Here is a 15,872-nt window from a genome sequence, read left to right on the forward strand (position 1 = left end):
CAAGAACATGGAGGTAAGGAAGAAGAAGGAGGAAGAACAGGATCAGGCCCACTTTCCTCCATCTTAGAATTCCTGCCCCCCCTGTACAAAGTCAAACCCCCCTGTACAGCTGTTAAAACCCCCCTGTACAATACTAAAAAATTTTCCCCTCTAATTTGTAACTACTTTTACTATACCATCTAACCCTCTGTGACCGCTTGTTCCACCTTCAAAGTTGGTAACTCGTTCCATGGCTCAAACTCAAAATCACAGCTGTTTCCAGCTGCTTGACAGGGTCTAAAATGCTTCTAACCAAGGCCTGGAAGCTCTGAAAATGTCTGAGGGACATTTTGAGTTCCGACAGTCTGATACTGGGGAAGAAAAGAGACCCAAATTCTCTTCCTCATTTGTGTTTTTCTTTATGAAAAATACAGTTTTCCATCTGGGGTTTTCTATCAATTTTTGGCACTGTTTAAAATACCTTGTTTTGCTTCCTTGCCTCTGAATAACTGTGAGTAACCCAAGGTTATTTTAGCTGTCTTTGTGTTGGAGGGCCTCTAGAAAATGAGGGGCTGCTCTGCTGGATCCTTTACCCTTTGTATCTTTTAACTCTGAAGAGCAGGCCCCAGAGGATGACCAAAGTCCTTGTGCTGTGTCTGTGCTGCTGAGCTGGGCCGGGCTCCTGGCCCAGAGGCAGCACATGGCAAGGGCAGCGCTGCAGAGAGACAGCTCTGGCCAGGAGCCGCTCCTGTGCACAGCCCAGCAGGGCTGGGGCACTGCCAAGGCATCCCAGGGACACGAGCAGGGCACAGACAGAGCTCACAGGGGCTGTGCGATGTCCCAGAGGGGGCTGTGTCACAGTGGCACCTCTGTGGCTGTGTCACAGAGGCCCTGAGCAGCTGCAAGGTCAGAAAGGGGCTGTGTGACAGCACAGAATGGGTTGTTTGAGGTCACAGATTGGGCTATGACATCACAGAGTTTGTTGTGTGAGGTCCTTAAGCAGCTACACCATCATACAGGGGATTGTGTGACAACACAGAGCAGGCCGTGACATCATGGCATGGCTATATGCCATCATAGAGCGGGCTGTGAGGTCAAACTGTGTGCTGTGACATTACAGAGTGGCAGTATGACATCACAGAGAGGGTTTTGTGACATCTCTGAGGGAGTTGTGTTATCATAGGTCTGGCTGTGATATCATAGAGTAGGGTGTGAGGCCATAGAGCCGACTCTACCATCATAGAGGGTGGCTGTGTGACACCAGAGTGGGTTGTGACATCATTGGGTGCCTGAATATCATCACAGAGCAGACTGTGACATCACAGAACAGACAGTGACATCACAGGCTGTAAGAGACAGTCCAAATTTTCCCTAAGACCCAGAGACTAAGACCCTGAAGACCCTGGCAGGAGTTCTGGCCTGGTTGATGTGGATGCTTGCCAAGTGATTGTTTGCAGGTGTGCTTGCTGTGCACACGATGCACCGCTTTGAGCAGGGACTGGCAATTAGCGGCTTGCTCTGTACGCTTACACCGGCTTCACGATCCCCGCTCCCCATGAATTAGCCCACCTCTTGGCCAGATACCACTCACTTTAGAGAACTTTGGTGACCCCCCCCAGGGAAGATCCCTCATCTGCCTCACGACCACCATCAAAGACGGAGATTGAAGCGCCCCCCCCCCCCACCAAGGACTGAGACCCTTAAAAGTCTAACACAGAGGCGATGGCCTGACTGAAGCAGGATGTCTGCTAACTGTTACCTGCAGATGTGCTCGCTGGACCAAGACTAGTTTCCCATGGAAAGCAGTCCTGAAGAAATGGGTCCTGCTCACTGCTGGGACTGGTTTGTCCTGTTTGGAACACGGCTGTCTGTACTTGTTCTCATAGGACTTAATCTCCACTGTCCTGTACCTGCTCCCTCGACCAACTAAAAAAGAGCCCTGAGTTAACCAAAGTCTTTGAGATTCTTCTCAACGTTTCAAGACGGATCTATTGTCTGAACCATGAGGATTTTATCTCTCCATTTGTAGTTATTCCTCTCCACTCTTTCTCTCTCTCTCTTTCTATCCTTTATCTCCTTTCTAATCCTTCTATGGCATTTGCTGTGGGCACTCAATAAAAGGTGCATTTGTTTTGATTGATACTGAAAATTCCTTCTATGTTGTTTTTGCACTCTGAGATCGGGAAAATGAATCATCATGATTCCCGTTTACACTAGAGGATCATGACACGGAATGACTTTGTGATATCAGAGTCTTCTGTGACATCCCAGCGCAACTGTATGACTTCACAGAATGATAGACCAGCATTGGCTTTGTGACATCACAAGGGGGATTTGTGAGATCCCAGAGTGGGCTGTGACATCACAGGGCCTGTATGAGGTACTGGGGACGTCACTTCACCCCGGCTCCCGCTCCCAGTTCCTCTCAGAGAAGTCCAAAGCTGCTCGTGCACAGTGGGATCCCCTGACCCCTGGGTCTCCCCACCCCTGGCGCCGCAGCCTCTCCCTGAGGATGTTCTAGGAGATCAACCCCAGAGCCTGACACGGGGACGTGGGGTCGGCGCTGTGGGGGCTGGGACAGGGAGACAGGGGCCCCCTAGCAGCATCCCTGTGCGCCCAGGGCCAGAGCTTGGGCCAGGGCTCCTTCACCCTGTTATGAATGAGGGCTTGAGAGCACCTTAAAAATCCCCAGCAGGGGAGTAGCATAAAACAGATTTAATATTAAGTGACAGCATGTTCTGGTTTGAAAGCAAAACCAGTGAGAGACTCCAAGTCAGAAACACAATTTTTTGGGAAAAGGGGAAAAGGACAAAAACACATGCAATAATACAAAGGGAAAGACTACTGACAAAGTCTGAATACAACCTGGCCAGCGTGCTGGTAGCAGTCCAAATTGGAGTAGCTGCAGTCCTCTTAGGATGGCAGATGTAGTTGCTGTGTCTTCTCGGAGAACCTGTGAAAAGGCTGCCCCTCTGTCTAGAAATCCCCAGTTTTATCCAGGTTGGAATGCCTAGCTCCTCCCCCCTGGGCAGAGCATCTTACAATGGGTCGTTATGAGTCACGAGGTGTGTCCTTAATCACCTGCTCCTGGACAGTGTTATCTCTGAGTCATGTGGCAAGGCATTGATGGGGCTGTTAACAGCAGATAAGGAAAACTGCCCCAAGGCAACTCCTACTCAGATGGTAAATAGAAAAACGTTCTTTTTTTAATCTTGGACACAGCACCACAGAGTTCCTTGGCAAGAGTCACTCTGCCCCTGACTGGACACTTCAGGCACACCAAGGAAACAAAGCAACAACAAAACCAAACAAAACCCTGGCAATCAAACCAGAAATGAGCCAAAAACTGTCTGGGTGTCTGGGTGTCTCTGTGTGTGTGTGAGTGTGTGTGTGTGTCTGTGTTTGTGTGTGTGTGTGTGTGTGTGAGAGAGAGAGAGACAAAAGAACAGTGAGGGCAAGGATAAAAGGAATACAGCCTAAAACCTAAACACAACTTAAACTTAACAGGACTTTACTGGTACCTTAGACTTCAGCATTTAGCAGAAGAACAGCACTTAACAGCTTTTATCTTTACTTATAACCTAGGACATAATGATTTAGCAGTGGAATAACACTTACTTAACAATATTCAACTTCACAACTTACACAGAAGAACAACTCTTAGCAGCATTGAACTTCCCTTACAGCTTGTGACTTAACCTTACCTACAGGCCTGACTGGCTCAGCTCTCCAAGGCAATCAAACCCCTCAGACTGCAGCATTTTCGCCACATTTTCCTGAGCACAGGCACTGCTGTGTGCACACAGACACAAAGAGTCAGTACAAGGCACCTGTGAGAAATTCCCCTGAGCAAAGGGAAATGCTCCCTGTGGAGCCATTGGCACCTCCCCAGGGGATGAAGTGTTGAGTCTGGAGGAGACAGTGTTTGTGATGATCTCCAGAGGAGCTGAGCCCAGAGGATGTTGGCCAAGGCTGGGACCCAGCGAGCATTTCTCACCTGGCAGGGGGAATGCACCAGCAAAGGCCCCATGGAACCAAAGGATCATTGTGACACTGTAGGGCCTTGTGAGATCAAGGAACCATTGTGACACTGTAAGTTTTCATGGATTAATGGAGACCACTGTGACACTGCTGGCCTCATGGAAGCAAGGGGACCCTACTGATGCTGTGTGCCTCAATGGAATGTAGGAAGCATTGTGACACTGTGAGGCCCCATCCAAACAAGGCTCCATTGGGACACTGGGAAACCCCATAGAAAAAGTGCTCCAGGGTGACACAGAGAGGCTGCCTGTAATCAGTGGTCCATTGTGACACTGTGGAGCCAAAGGAGACCGTTGTGACATTGCAAACCCCCATGGTCCATTGGTCCAAAGGTGTCGGAATCTGTGGGTATTGGTGATTCCGAGATTGTAGAAAGTCTCTGTCTTTCTGCCCCGTTGCCAAAGAAGAAGCCATAATTCGTCTGTGCTGGTTTCAAGGTTGTTTATTCTTGCTTATCTCTAACATGTTCTGCTGCCCTGCCGCAGGTCTGTCCTGCAGGGACGCGTGCGGGACTCTGCCCCCAGTGGGATGTTACAAACATTATATACCAGAAACTACTTGTGCTATATTTACAATAATGTGCCAATATCTACCATCTACGTTGAGCAGTGTGTCCCCAGCCTAAACCACTAGAAAATTGCCAACACTACAGTGAAACATGGAGGGCATGAAGAAGGAGGAAAAGGACAAGACACACCCAATTTCCTCCATCTTGTCCCCTCTGAACCCCTAATCTAGAAACCTAAAATTTTACTTTTGCACCCGTGTCACACTTAATTATTACTCTTATCAAACACTCAAAGCTTGTAATTCATCCTGTAAGATTGAAAACTCTTTTCCATGGACAGAGATCACAGACAGTGTCTCTCGGGGCACTGTACAGGGGGGTTCCTGACCCCTGCCAGGGTCCCAGACCTGCCAGGGCAGCCAGAGGGACGTCCTGGATTCCCCCACAAAGGTCCATTGTGACATTGCAGGACTCATGGAACAGAGGAGTCACGTGACACTGTGGGGCCTGTGGAACCATGGAGACCATTGTGACACTGCAAGGCCTCATGGAATCATTAGAACTGTTATATGCGTGTAGGATAAGTCGTGCAAATAAAATTGTCATCTACTTTGTAGTTATATACTGTTAAGTTATACTCTTATATGAAGTTTTTAAAATGCACAAGCCTGCCACAGTGATTGCAACACAATGTCAAAGCCACCTGGACAAGAGAAGGAGGACTTTATTTACAAGCAAATGAAAGTGGCCAGCCTGGAGATGGATCATCCATCAAGGTGGTCCGAGGAATGCCTGGATGATAAATACATGATAAATATCTGAGACTGAGATAGTCAGTGCCATCAGGGAGATACATCTCAAAACCAAATTCCTGGAATGCGATCACAGGTCTTTATCACTCTCAGGACATGTATTGTTCAACTTGCCACAGAGAAAAGAACTCCACGTGAATACATGCACTCCAAAAAGGAAGACAAGGAACTCTGCCTCAGGCAAGAAAAATTGTAGAAAAATCGGTCAGACAGGACAGTCAGTGTGAAGCATAGAGGACCCTCTGCTGCAGCAGTCAAACGAGTGTCTCATCCAGTGCCAATCCCGGGCTCAACACTGACTTTTTTGAAATGGCTTTTTTTTTTTCCTCAAAATTTATATTTGGCACATTTAATAAATTTTATTAAATTAATAACTAATAACTTGGAATCTTTCATTTATAACATGTTTATCACATTCTGTTTCTCACGATAAGCACAGTTACCCAAACATAAATTTGACAAGCAATGAGTTAATGGATCCGGCTACTGTTAACTATGAACAAACCTATTTATCTATTTCTGCTAACTCAGCAACATCTAATTTAACTATCATCTTAACTTGCCTAAAACTCTTAAATCTTCAAAATAAATGCCTCACAGAGGATCAGAAACGAGACATCACACCATGATCCATGTGATCAAGTGAAGCCAACTTTACTCTTCAGAAATCTATATTTATAATATCTTCTAATGTCCACGTCCCTCTAGCTAATACATGATTTACCAGTCCTAACAGTACACACATCTAAGCCTAAATGCTAATTGGATACCTAATTCTACACACACATTGCTGTGGTCATCTGGCCCACCCTTAGTCCTCTTTATTTCCCACTTTTTCAAACTTTGCTGACAACTTGCTGATTCTCGCTAACTCTTCATCTGTCTACAAGTATTCACTGTCCTTGGTCCTTGAATGGATTACTTTGTTATCAGAAGACTGGATTGTGCATCTGCTGAATGTGTCCATTGTCCTGCAAAAATTGCTCAGCATCCCCCAGTTTGGCAGAACGTGAATTGGCTACTCAGGTGAACTTGGAGTTTGATAGATTGCACTTGTTAGTGAAGAACTTTGAATGTGTTCATGTTTCCGCAAGCAAGAAGGGTTTGAGCAGGCTGCCTGAGGTGTATCAACAGCTTGCACCATGACCAAGTGCGGGAGTGAAGACCTGCCTTCCGAGGACCTGAGAATTGTTTGTGCTTGACGATGAGAAGAGAAACAGGGAGCATGAGATTGAGAGCACACCAGAAACATCACCTCCTGAGCCGGACAAGGACACCTTACCAGAGACATCCCCAGCTCAGACAGAGAACCTCAGAGAACAGACACTGGCAGACATCGTTACCATGACTTTTCCTGACCAAAATCCACCTTATCCTTCCTGTGGTTCCTGGGTGAACTGTGTGTTGGGCTTGATTGAACATCTGAGGGTAGCCCACGGGAAAAGGAGGGTTTGTTTTCAGTGTGCTAAATGTGGGTAAGAGATGAGTACTTATCACAGCATTGTTTGTCACCTTCCTAAATGCAGGGAAACAGCGGAAATGGCTTCAGCCAGGGAGTGGATCTGTGAGGTATGTGGCAGGGACTTCAAGACAAAAATTGGTCTGAGACAACCCAAAAGATTGGCACACTCATGGGTTAGAAATCAGGAAAGGGTCACCGTTTCCCACCCAAAACAGACTTCCAAGCCAACAGAAGATGGTGGAGTAAAGAGAAGGAAGAACTCCTGATAAGACTGGAGGCCCAGTTTGAGGGGAACAAAACCATCAATAAACTCATTGCAGAACACACATCACAACCAAAATGGCTAAACAAATCAGCACTAAAAAGAGATTTCTGCTCAAGAAACCAGCTGAGGATGTAGATAAGGAACCTGGAATGAGTCATGGAACCAGGAGAGCCGCTGTGTGCCTGAGAAGGGACTTGGCCATTGATCTTGAGAGGAGTCAGATGCCTGGGAGACCAGCAGCTGGAAGGAAAACAGATCCCAAGATGAGTCACTACCCTGATAAAGATAACAACAGCTGGGAAACACCAACCGACAGAGGGAGGGGCAGCTGCAGGCCCATTATCTCAGAACCCTCAGTGAATTGCTATCAGCTGGAACAATTCACACCTTCCCAAGGGCATTTCAAGAACTTTCTAGGTGCCCACAGCAGCCTTGGGGCTCTGTGCCCCATGGCCTCCTTGCTGGGCAGCCTCTGCCAGCTCCTGCAGAGTCCGTGGCACCTGTGGGGCTTCACAGACAGCCCTGCCCCAGTCTCTGCTGGCCTCTGGGCCAGCAGAGAGGCTGGCTAAGGCTGGCCATGGCCAGGAACAGGCCCTGAGCCCCGCAGGAGGATGGAGCTGGGCCACAGCCAAACTCAGCCCAGGGCAGAGCTGGGCTCAGCAGCCAGGGCTGCGCACAGCTGGGGACAGATACTAGCAGTGACAAATGTCCTGGGACCCATCCCTGCTCTGTCCATGTCCCCAAGGGCACAGAGCAGCCTCCTCTCTCGGGCTCTTGCCTGTTTTCAATGCCTTGCCCAGGTGCTGGCCCTGCCCCACAAGGCCTGGGCTGAGTCCTGCCCCTGCACACTCCGCCAGGCTGAGATGGACACTGATGGTTTCTGTGCCAGGCTCTCCCAGCCCAGCCCAGCTCCCTGCAAGCTCTGCCAGCTGCCCTGAGCTCTGGGCAGCACCAAGGGCCTCTCCCCAGCACAGCCCAGCCGCCTCTGGCCCCACAGCTCTGCTCAGGCCCAGCTGCTCTGGGCACTGCCCCACGGCCTCAGCCCTTGCCAAGGGCACAGCAGCAGCTGCAGCTCAGCCAGGACTCAGCCCCAGCCATGGGGAAAGGGGCTTGGCCAAGGCCAAAGGAGCTCCCTGGGTGTCCTGCTCCCCTCTGGCTGAGTTGCTGAGAGCTCTTTCACCTCTCCTGCACCAGAAATACTCAGGGTTGTACTCACAGAGTCAGTGGACATTGGGACGTTCCAGCTTCAGGAGATCACTGCAGGAGCTGCAGCTGCATTGTCCTGCAGCCAGAGGTTCCTGTGCCAAGGGCTGGCAGTGATTCTGCCCCAGGCACTTCTCAGCCCCTTCCCAGCCCTGACTGATTGAAGCTCTCTGTGCCTCTGTGCTGTGCCCAGGCTGGCTGCAGGCAGTGCCCCAGCCCTGCTGGGCTGGGAGAAGAGCTGCTCATCAAGAGAAATGATCCTTGGAAGCTCTTGGTGTTCAGGAGCTGCTTCTGTGCCAGGAGCCTGGCCCAGCTCAGCAATACAGACACAGCACAAGGACTTCAATGACCCTCTCTGGCTTTGTGCTGAGGCCCTAGGCATCAGTCCCTGGGAAGGATGGGAAGGAGCTGAAGAAACCTCTCAAGAACTCAAGTCAGAATCCAACTCCAAAGTTTCTTTGACTTTTAATGAGTCTGAATGAGGGACACAAATGAGAAAGTGTCTCCAGGCCCCAGACAGAGCATAGAATTGGAGGTAGTGATGACAGGTGGGGACAAAGAGAAGCCAAGTCTCAGTGCCCTGGGGCACAGCAGCTTCTGTGCCACCAAGGGCTATCAGGAGACACCTTGTGCTGAGGCACTGGGGCTTCCTGCACAGCTGCAGCCAGGCTGGGCACTGTCACCTCCTTATCCTGCCCTCAGCATCTCCCCCTAGCCCACATCCCAGTGGCCTCAAGGATCTGCTGGAAGGAGTCCCTGGGGAGCCTTGGTCAGGAATGGCCCTGGGGCCTCCTTCATGCTCAAAGGGACTGCAGGTTTTTCGAAAGAATTTGGCTTTTGCCTTGGAGACTCTGAGAGTTTTGTTCAATCATGGCCTCCAATTAGCTGCTGTAATTAGTCCCTGGAGAGGCTTTGTCAGTAACAACAGAGCATGGGCTCAATAATGCTTCAAGGAACTCAATTCTTTTAAGGTACTTGGTGTTTCCCCTCTGATACAGACTCTGTGAGAGGTTTGTGCAATCATGGCCTCAATTAATCTGTTTTAACGAGTCCTTTGAGAGCTTTGTACTGACACTCAGTGGGGCTCATTAATGCTTTGAGATACTCAGTTGTTAAGGTACTTTGGAATATCCTTTCCACACTGCGTCTCTGAGAGGTTTTTGTGCCATCCTTGCCTCCAATTCACTCCTACAAGGAGTCCATGAGGAGCCTGTGTTGGGGATGGTCCTTAGTGGGACCCATTAATGCCTCAAGACTTTGACTCCTGGAAAGGCTTGTGCCATCTCCTCTCAGGCCCTGAGGTTCCAGGGCTCAGCTCCAAATGCACCACAGGGCTCATTAGGATCAAGCAAGTCCTGACGAACCATGGCTCTGCCTTGATTTCTCTCTGCTCTAGTGCCATTCATTAAGAAGGTTTCCTACAATATTTATGGAGTGATATTTTAAAGAGCTTCTAGGAAATATGTATTCCTGTTTTAAAGGGTCTCTTTTATTGCTGTTCTTATTACACAAGAGGAGATTACAGAATGCAGTGACTGATAATGATCCCAGGACTCTTTTCAGGAGGTCTGGCCTGCTCAGAAAAGCTCTGCCTGGAGGTCTGTGCCAGCATGGACAACCTTGCTCCACATTCCCCAAGCCCATCCTGTCTCTCCTCACTCACCTGGGACCTGCTTTGCTTGGAGAACTGGCTGCACTCAGGAATAAAGGGCCTTTCTTTCTTTTTGTTTTGTAGCAAATCCTGAGTTTCCCCATTGAAAACAGATACCCTCTGTAAGAGGCAATCTGAAGACCCTCACTCATTTGCCTGCCGATTGCCACGAGAAGGAACTCCCTTCCCCCACTGCAGTTCTGGCTTGGCGAAGGCAGCAGTGCAGGTGCAGCCGCTGTACCGTTACGTTCTGTTCCGAACGAGGCCCGGCAAGAACTTGGCAAGGACTTGCCGAAGACCCAGCGTGGACCCAGCTCAGAGCGGCCCTCTGCAATTCCTGCTTCACTCTCCACCTTTAAGCCAAATGAACTGTTGGGGTGACTCTGGTGGTCTTTCACTGAAGACCCCTTATCTGCCTCCTTAACACCGTGACAGACGGAGATCAAGAACCCTCTCCCCAAGGACTGAGACTGAGACCCCTACCACAGAGAGTGGTGGTGGGGGGGAATGACATGACCTGTTCTTCTCCAGTAACTTCAATGGACTTATTCATCATTGTGTTTGTTCAGCCTGGATGATTTTCTGTAGATACACCTGTTCCCCCCATAGCAATTTCAATAGACTCTCATTGTTCCCCCCTTTCCCTCTGTGGACTATAACTGGACCCCTGGGTTGGGCAGGATTTTGGAGACTCTCCCCAACACAACAAGACGGATCCCCATCGTCCGGACCACTAAGGACCTCACCTGTGTTGGTAGCTATTCCCATCCCCCCTTCTCTCTCTCTCTCTCTCTCTCTCTCCTTTTTATTTGTTTTCTGACCCCACTATCGCATTTATTGTTTTTTGGCCCTTAATAAAGGTGCATCTGTTGTGATTAAACTGATAGTCCCCTGCTGTTTGTCTTTTGCACTTTGGGATCGGCTAACGAACCTTCACGACACCCCGCTATAAGCGGATCGTGACACCCTCCTCAAGTGTGTTGCAAACCCAAGGTGGCCAAGTGCCTCCAAGACCACTCCAGATCTGCCCTGGGCCAGCTGTGAGGGTGGATCATCAGCCCAACCTGCACTGGGCCATTGCAAGGGACTCTTGCCATGGTCACTGCACTGACCCCACTGCTGGGTTTGGGTGCCAGTGCAACCCTCATCAGTTCAAGTTTCCTTGGAAACCACCCCAGGACCCCTTTCTGCAGCCAGGTTCCATGGCCACTTGCCTGCAGAGCTGTTACTGCCCTCGGCTGCCATGGCAGCCCTCAGGACAAAGCGGTGCCAGGGCTGTTCCAGGCACAATTGCAGTGCCACTCCTTGGTGCCACCAGGTGCCACAGCAACAGCCACAGGGACCCATTCCTTAGTTTGGTGCCACAGCAATCAATGCCTGGAGGCATTGTGATGGTTGGTTGCCATGGAAACATGCCCTGGGCCTTTCTTCAGATCTGCTGCCACAGCCCGGAGACAGAGGGGATTCCTTGCCGGGGCCTTGTGCCATAGGCACCTGCCCTGTGCCACGCTGGCCGGTCAGGAACCACGGAACCAGCAGCAAACGGCAGTGCCAGGGCCAAGGACAGGTCAGGCAGACAGAAAGGGGCAGTGCTGGGCACTGTTTCCATGGCAAGCCTCACTGGGTGTGACACCTGGGACACCTTTCCTGTCAGGTGCCATAGAAACCCCTTTTTGGGACTGATGGCACGGACACTGGCACTGAGATGCTGCTGGGCCAGGTGCTGAGCACAGGGCTGAGCACACAGAGATGGTTTTGCTCTTGCTGAGCTCCCACTGAGCCAAGGCCTGTCCTGCCCCTCTGGGCCACGCTGGGGAGGGGCTGGGGCTGGCAGGGAGGTGTGGAGGGGACACAGCCAGCACAGGTGACCCCGCTGGCCCTGGAATACCCCAGCCCATAGGACATCCTGGTCAGTGTATAAAGTGGGGGGAGTAAGGAGCAAGGGGAACTTTTGGAGTGAGGGCTTTTGTCTTCCTAGGTAACTCTTAGGCAGGATGGGGCCCTGTTTTGCTGGTGCACAAGGTAAGTACCAAAAACACAGACACCAACCTAAGGAAGTGTGTAATTTATAGAATGCAAAACGGCAAAAACTGACAAAAGGAGAAGCTCTGCAAAGGACATAGTCATTAGCCAAAGCTACAAAACCAGCTCAGCAATGCACCCAACCATCACTACCAAAGATTGCCTACATTGATTAAGATAGATTTAGCAGCAGTAACTCTCAGACTTTACCATCACCCAGACCCACACAGCAGCTTGGAAGAAGCTGTCGCAGCCAAGAACTGCAGAGCCACTCCTAGACACTGGAAATTCCTGCAGGTGCCTCCAGCTCCAGATGAGTCGCCAGCCTTGCTGTGAGAGGGCCCAGCTCTGATACTGCTCAATAAACAAACTGACAGCAGTGTGGGAGCATCTGTTTTCATCCTCCTCTTGGGTCCCTCCCAAAGCCTGGCCAGGGCCCAAGGAGGAACCAAGGGAGCTGACTTTTATCCTACAGCCCCAAGCCAGATGGGGCCTTGTCCACCTTCTAAATACAGAAAGGTAAAGCCATGTTTGACTAATGAACACATCCAGTGATTATATTGCTAATAATGCATTGTTCAGGAGCAGCTACAAATACAAAATTGGATTAGAAAGTTCTCTTTGGTTACAAGATGCAGCTGAGGATGTGTAATCAGTTCCTAACTGTTAGAGGTGGTGTGCCCAATTCTGTTAATTGGGCAGTTTACTTTATCTCTTCCATAACCAATCATCTCTCTGGGAAATATCTTCTGCTAATGGGCCATTGTATGTCACTGCATGACTGATAAAAATGAAATCATCCCATTGTGAGATGCTCCACCCAGTGGGAGGAGCCAAGCATTCCTGCCTGGATATAATCTCAGACTTCAAACACCACAGCCAGCCTTTTCCCACTGCATTCTCAGAGGAGCAGCTTTTCTTCTGCACTGGATTCCCATAGGAAGATTCCCAACAACACCACTACTGGATCTACAGAGGCAAACTCCACCCTGCTCCAGGATCACTGCTTGAACAGAAGCACACCTGTTACTGCAGGAGGACTGCAGCCACCATTTAATTGGACTGCTGCCAACACCCTGACCCACAGTGTGTCAGGTCATATTCTGACTCGGTCAGTGGTTTTTCTTACGTTTGTCCCATTGCATTTGCATTTTTGATATTCTCCTAGTGAAGGACTGCTCCCTTTGGCACACAGGCAAATCCCATCCTGCCTTTTTCCTTCCTTGCCAGACGAGGAGCTGAAGATGGAGTCCAGAGTTGACAAATCCCCATGGCAGAACCTCATGGAAGAGGCTGTTTTGAGCGGCTCCATGGAACAGGAATCCAATGGGGAGGAAAAGCCACAGAGATCCCACAGGAGGAGGGGCTCCAAACCCAGCCCAGGGTGCTCTGAGGAGGAAAGACCCAACCTGTGCCAGGAAGGTGGACAGAGCTTCAGCAAGAGGTCAGAGCTGGTGGTCAATGAGCAGCTTCAGAATGGGGAGAATCCCTACAAGTGCTTGGAGTGTGGAAAGAGCTTCAGACAGAGCTCTGACCTGCTCCGCCACCAGATGATCCACACGGGGGAATGGGCCTACGAGTGTGGGGAGTGTGGGAAGGGCTTCAGGTGCAGCTCTGACCTCATCGCCCACCAACGCATCCACACCGGGGAGAGGCCTTACGAATGTCCTGAGTGTCCAAAAAGGTTTCACACCAGCTCCCATCTCCTTCTGCATGAGCGGATTCACACAGCCGAGAGGCCCTTCCGCTGCCCTGACTGCGGGGAGGGCTTCAAGCATAACTCCCACCTCGTCAGGCACCAGCGCATCCACACTGGGGAGAGGCCGTACAGGTGTCCCCAGTGTGGGAAGAGCTTCACCCAGAGGTCTAACCTTACCAGACACCAACGGAGGCACCAGTAAGAGAAGCCCTGCGAATGCCCTGACTGCAGGAAGAGCTTTGTCCAGCTTCATCCTCTATTGGAGGACCCATGTTGGGAAGAGATCTGGTGACCCATTTTCCCTGTGATCCATGCTGGGAAGACACCTGTTCCTTTTCCTGCCCCTGTCAATGACATGATGTGGGGTCAAATGACATGAGGGTTTGGCCATTGTGTTGCAATTACATTCACTCTCACACTGATGTCATTGCCAGGGGCAGGAAAGTGACTGTTTCTTTCCCCCAAGGAGAAGGGCATCCTTTCCAGGAAGGAAGAAATATGTGTCTGGGAAGAGACAGTCGGTGGTGATGTACTTTTCCCTGTAAATGGTTTTTCTTACGATTTCTGTGTTTAATATAGTTTCTGTTCCTGTTCAATATTGTTTCTGTTCCTGTTTGTTCCTTATCACATTGCTGTTCTCAATAAATTGTTCTTAGCTCAGGATCTTTGTCTTTTGTGCTTTCCATGGGAGGCAGGAGGGCAGCAAGCTGCACTGCAGTATTACTTGGAGCAGGAAATTGGGGAATCCCATTCCTAAACCTGGGCCCATGGAAACCAGGATTGCGAGCTGGTCCCAGCCTTGGTGGCCATGGCAACAGCCTTGGGAGTGGCTCCCTGGCTGGGGCTGTGGGAACCTCTTCACTCTGGTGCCCAGGGACAGGACTGGAGGGAACGGTTGCAGCTGAGTCGGGGCAGCCTTAACTTGGATCTCAGGAAAAGGTTTTTCCCCAGAGGCTGCTGGGGCACTGCCCAGGCTCCCCAGGGAAAGGTCACAGCTCCAGGGCTCTCTGCACTCCAGCAGCATTTGGACACCACTGTTAGGCCCAGGCTGGCATTGTTGGGGTGTCCTGTGCAGGGCCAGCAGTTGGATTCGAGGATCCTGATGTATTCCACCCAGCTCAGCCAAAAATTCTGTGGTTCTGGGATCCCATGACCCTGGGAATGGGAGTGCCAATGGTTGCCATGGCAACAGACTCTGGCTCCAGGCCTGAGCTGGTGTCCATGGCAACCACCTCTGCAATGGGGTCTCCATGGAGCTGCCCAGGGACTGACCATAGCAACAGCAGCTGGGGATGGTTGCCATGGAAACTGAACAGAGAAACAGGGGCTGAGGTGGATGCCATGGAAACTGACCATAGCAATGGGGGGGTTTGATGATAGTTTCCATGGAAATTTACCACAGAAATGAGGCCTGGTGATGTTTGCCTACTTAGCATCAGATTTGTCACACACACTCAGAGGGGTTCCATGAGGACTTTCCAAGAGTCTCCAGGCTCTTCAAGAGCTTGAATATCACACACTGAGACAGGGGCTCCATGGAGACCTCCCAGGGCTTTCTGGGGATGGTAAGGAACTGAGTAGTCAGAGGCAGTCACAGCCATTCCATGGTGACATCCCAGAGGACTTTGTGCTGCAAAGCCACCGGTCTGTCACAGGCACTCATGAGGGCTCCCCAATGATATCCCAGGAGTCCCCAGGCTGCCAAAGAGTCAGGATGTCCCAGACACTCACAGGGGTTTCTGTCACCGGCAGAGTGGGAGCTTCAGGCAAAAGCTTTATTTCTTTATTGGAGAAACTCCTGCTGAATCATGAGGTGGAGAAATGATACCCAGCAGCCGCCCTGAATCCCCCAAAACTCTCCAGGACGTTTAGACTTCTAAAATTCCTTTAAGAGAGGAGCCTCTGAGTGGCTGGATCCAATCCCAACTCCAGACTTTCTCAAAGGTGTAAAAGATTGGACAGGTGGAATTGAACTTCAATTCAATTTGTCCCACAGGATTAGCGATGGAATACCAGATATATTTATAGAAATATAAAGGATCAGTTCATACCGAGTGCTATCACACAGCACTTACAGGATGCCCAGGGTACCAGACCCAGTCAGCATGGGTTTACAAAGGGTAGATCATGTCTGAGCAACCTGGTCTTCTATGACCAGGTGACCCATCTGGTGGATGCAGGAAGGGCTGTGGATGTTGGCTATTTAGACTTCTACAAGTCCTTTGATACT

The 15,872-nt window shown here is 50.3% G+C and overlaps 1 pseudogene; it reads left to right on the forward strand.

Moving 5' to 3' along the window:
- LOC116807532 (uncharacterized) overlaps positions 1-15,872 on the forward strand; it is a 1,256,502-nt pseudogene that overhangs the window by 424,756 nt on the left and 815,874 nt on the right.

The sequence above is a fragment of the Taeniopygia guttata genome, chromosome 37 (genome assembly GCF_048771995.1).
Source record: "Taeniopygia guttata chromosome 37, bTaeGut7.mat, whole genome shotgun sequence".
NCBI classification, from domain to species: Eukaryota; Metazoa; Chordata; class Aves; order Passeriformes; family Estrildidae; genus Taeniopygia; species Taeniopygia guttata.